The 4,901-nt window shown below is 46.3% G+C and overlaps 1 non-coding gene across 1 annotated transcript; it reads right to left on the bottom strand.

Moving 5' to 3' along the window:
• Positions 1-500: 500 nt before the first annotated feature.
• On the bottom strand, positions 501-582 carry TRNAS-UGA (transfer RNA serine (anticodon UGA)). The gene has a single exon. It is a non-coding gene; the product is annotated as a tRNA-Ser (tRNA).
• Between the last annotated feature and the right edge of the window lie 4,319 nt (positions 583-4,901).

Below are 4,901 nucleotides of genomic sequence, written 5' to 3' on the forward strand. Positions count from 1 at the left end.
GGGGGGTGTAGAAGGGTACAGACGGGTGGGGGGGTAGAAGGGTACAGACGGGTGGGGGGGGAGACGGGTACAGACGGGTGGGGGGGGAGACGGGTACAGACGGGTGGGGGGGGGAGACGGGTACAGACGGGTGGGGGGGGTGTAGAAGGGTACAGACGGGAGGGGGGGGTGTAGAAGGGTACAGACGGGAGGGGGGGGTGTAGAAGGGTACAGACTGGTGGGGGGGGGTGTAGAAGGGTACAGACGGGTAGGTGGGGGGGTGTAGAAGGGTACTGACGGGTGGGGGGGGGGGAGAAGGATACAGACAGGCAGCAAGACGCCATCAGACAATCTCCCTCACTACGCAGGCCGCCATAATGTCACCACTAACGAGGCTACTTGACACACAATTTACCTTACAAAGGACTAATCCCCATTGCGCAATGCGCTTCACTTAGTCGGACGCCGCCACGCACTCTCCTCTGACGTCGTCTTTAAGTAAACAGCAAAAACGTATATGTCGCTGCGGACAGGATTCGAACCTGTGCGGGCAGAGCCCAATGGATTTCAAGTCCATCTCCTTAACCACTCGGACACCGCAGCTCTATACGGTGGCGCTGTGTCTACTGTTATTGTAGAAATTCTATGGATTTGTTGTAAATGTATTAATGAAAATGATTATATAAAATATTGTTTTATTAATATTTTTACTACTAAAATGTAATTAATTACTAATTATTACTTTTTTGTAATAAAAATATGAATAATAATAATATAACTCATAGTATTACATATCTTTTCAGGTCCAAAATTCGCGTTAAGTGAACCGTTTGTACACTTGTCGACTCACAAACAAGAATTCCGGCTTCGAATACCAAGCGGGACAGAAATGGTTGGGCGTGTTTCCTATCTCCTAATGCCTCTGTTCACTAGCGGTAAATAGGTATCCAGGAGTTATAGTCAGCTTGTGCGTGGGTTGCATCCTTGGTATGGGAGTCGACCCTGGGGTCAGGGTGGGGATTGGGGGGAGATTCGACCCTGGGGGTTGGGGAGGGTTCGACCCTGGGGATCACGATTTTCCGTTTCGCAACAAAGCTTTGGGTAATGGGGGACTTTAAGACAACTTTTGGTGTAATATGGAGAAATATATATTATGTGAAGCGTGTTGCATCGTGCATTGCCTTTGCTAGTTCATCAACAAGTTGATTATGGAGTATTGAGAGGGCGATGACAATCGAGGGGATCGGATGTAACATTAATAATTATATAACTAGCCTCAAAACATTGTTACTTGCTTAGCTAAATGAACTATGGATTCAGTTCCTGAACCCATTATGTGCCTCTGTAACCCTTTCCACCACCACCCACGGGATGGGTATGGGGTGCATAATAAAGAATGAAATTGAGTTGTATGATCCCATTTTACATGTTTCGGTGAAGTCCAAAGTGGCATCCCTGGAAACACAAACCGAAACTGTCTCTATTTTCAGCTTGTTACAACTTGAAATAAAGTTGTTATATCTTGGCTTAACGTGTTTATGACGTATTAGAACGTTGTTACAATTTGCTATATTGGTTGTTATAACTGGCTAGGAGGTGTCATAAACTTGTTCGAACGTTGTACCAATCTTGAGGTTATCTTGAGATGATTTCGGGGCTTTAGTGTCCCCGCGGCCCGGTCCTCGACCAGGCCTCCACCCCCAGGAAGCAGCTGACTTAACTCCCAGGTACCTATTTACTGCTAGGTAACAGGGGCATTCAGGGTGAAAGAAACTTTGCCCATTTGTTTCTGCCTCGTGCGGGAATCGAACCCGCGCCAAAGTCGTAGTTCCGGTGTGTGTTTGGCGGGACTACGCGTGCATATTGTGGGTACCTCCTGGATTTTAGTGAATTGCTAATCCTATTACATATTTTTTTTAACATTTATATGACAACAGAATATGTAAATAGGATAATTGTAGATAGTCTTATATTTGGGTCTGGGATTTTTTATTTTATTTTTTTGGATCGAGGAGCTGGGTGGCGTCCTCTTACTTCATAGAGTACCTCTACTCCATAGAGTACCACTACTCCATAGAGTACCACTACTCCATAGAGTACCTCTACTCCATAGAGTACCACTACTTCATAGAGTACCACTACTCCATAGAGTACCACTACTCCATAGAGTACCTCTACTCCATAGAGTACCTCTACTCCATAGAGTACCTCTACTCCATAGAGTACCTCTACTCCATACAGTACCACTACTCCATAGAGTACCTCTACTCCATAGAGTACCTCTACTTCATAGAGTACCTCTACTCCACAGAGTACCACTACTCCATGTGGGGCGGCTGGCCTGACACGTCGCCTGCCGTAATTGTCTTAATTGGTCAAGGCAGAAGCCTAGTTCATTTATATGTACCCAGGAGGGAGATGGCTGCACTAACGTATGGCAGACCAAACCCGGAGTATGCAGCTTCAGCGTGGAGTCCATATCTCGTCAAACATAAGACTAAATTAAAGAGGATTCAGAGGTTTGCCACCAGACTAGTGCCCGAACCGAGGAGCATGACCTATGAGGAGAGTCTTCGGGAGTTAAACTTTACGTCGCTGGAAAACAGAAGAGTTAGGGGGACATGAGAACCACATACAAGTTTCTCAAAGGAATTAATAAGGTAGAGGAAAACAGTTTAACACAAGAGGGCACACGCATTAGGGGACACAGGTGGAAATTGAGTGCCCAAATGAGCTATAGAGACATTGGAAGGAATTTGTTTAGTGTAGTTAATAAATGTAATGCATTAGGCAATGATGTGGTGGAGGCTGACTCCATACACAGTTTCAAGTGTAGATATGATAGAGCCCAGTAGACTCAGGAACCTGTACACCAGTTGATTGACGGTTGAGAGATGGGACCAAAGAACCAAACCTCAACCCCCCGCAAGCACAACTAGAAGATTACAACTAGATGAGTACACACCCTAGCGAGGAGCTCCAGGTGAACGGAAGTGACAATCGATCAGGTGTTGTGAGTGTTCCTGTAAGGGGCGACGGGTGTGGGGGAGCAGGAGGGTGTGGGGGGGGGGGGAAGCAGGTGAGCGGGGGGGACCTTGACACGAGCCAATGTGTGGGTGGCTGGTTGGTTGTGTGGATGGATGGTCGTGAGCGTGGATGGTGGATAGGACGGATGGTCGTGTGGGTGGACAAGTGGGGTAATATACAGAAGCAACATTGCACCACACACACTCGCAAAATCCATCTTCTTTGATGGGTGTCTCTCGCTCCGGTGACACAGTCTGACTCCAATTGGTAGTTAGCGACTAGGAAGCTGTTTGTGTCATCTCCGAGACACTTGGGTCGTGGCTGTTCATTGGTACTTAGTTATTTGAAGTGTGTTGACGGGGAAACCTTTTATAGATGGTGAGTCTTCCTTCCATTTATGTGTTGTCTGCGATAATCTACACTTCTGTTGCGCCCTGCTGTTACCACCGGCCTGAATTACGGTGTGACTTACGGTGACTTAGCCTGAATTACGGTGTGACTTACGGTGACTTAGCCTGAATTACGGTGTGACTTACGGTGACTTAGCCTGAATTACGGTGACTTAGCCTGAATTACGGTGTGACTTACGGTGACTTAGCCTGAATTACGGTGTGACTTACGGTGACTTAGCCTGAATTACGGTGTGACTTACGGTGACTTAGCCTGAATTACGATGTGACTTACGGTGACTTAGCCTGAATTACGGTGTGACTTACGGTGACTTAGCCTGAATTACGGTGTGACTTACGGTGACTTAGCCTGAATTACGGTGTGACTTACGGTGACTTAGCCTGAATTACGGTGTGACTTACGGTGACTTAGCCTGAATTACGATGTGACTTACGGTGACTTAGCCTGAATTACGGTGTGACTTACGGTGACTTAGCCTGAATTGCGGTGTGACTGTGCTTGGGAACCATGTACACTATGTACAGAGTACATAGTGTACATGGTCTAGACGCCTTACCCATCCTGCATAATTGTACAAGTTACAGAAGAGTGCCCTCGTAACTTTCAGTAATAGTTAGGACATATTCACTTTTAAGATACATTTTATGGAAGAAATACATATTATTTATTTCCTATATACATAAATATATATATTTCTAACATGAAAGAGATGGTGCTGAAGGAGATTACGACGAAGCAAGCCAAGAAGGTCTCTGGTCTCGTGAGATGTGTTATCTTACTAACACGCTTAGGTCCACACAACACTGTGTTGCTAACTTACTCTACATGAGAGGATTACAGAGTATAGAACAACACCAGCTATATTAGTTTATCTAATATCCCCCATCGCACAGGATCGTTAGTCACACATGGAATCAGGAGAAGACATGAGATGAATGGGCTCGCCATAGCCCGTGCTACTTGGAACTCTTCGTTCCAGGTAGCGAATCTTAAACAACAACAACAGGAGCATGAGATGAGAGTCTATAAGCCTGCACTAGCAAATTCTGGGTGAGCAGCATGAGAATATATTTTCCAGTACACACAGAATTCTGGATTTGGTCATATGTTCCAGTATTCGTGAGTGTATGGAGTAGTTACGCCGTTCAGAGTACCTCATTCCAATTGGGCTGAAGTCGTTGGCCACCCACAGATATGTTGGTGAGTGTGTCCCAGCTCTTGTTCACATTGTTTACAATTGGTATGGTTACCATTGTGGGATTCACTACCTCCAGTTACCTGCCATAAATACACCCACCAATGCCCAATGTCCCAGGGCATTGCTAGGAGAATGTCCCCTGGGCATTGCTAGGAGGATGTCCCTGGACATTACTAGGAGGATGTCCCTTGGGCATTGCTAGGAGGATGTCCCAGGGCATTGCTAGGAGGATGTCCCTGGGCATTGCTAGGAGGATGTCCCAGGGCATTGCTAGGAGGATGTCCCT

The sequence above is a fragment of the Procambarus clarkii genome, chromosome 94 (genome assembly GCF_040958095.1).
Source record: "Procambarus clarkii isolate CNS0578487 chromosome 94, FALCON_Pclarkii_2.0, whole genome shotgun sequence".
Lineage (NCBI taxonomy): Eukaryota > Metazoa > Arthropoda > Malacostraca > Decapoda > Cambaridae > Procambarus > Procambarus clarkii.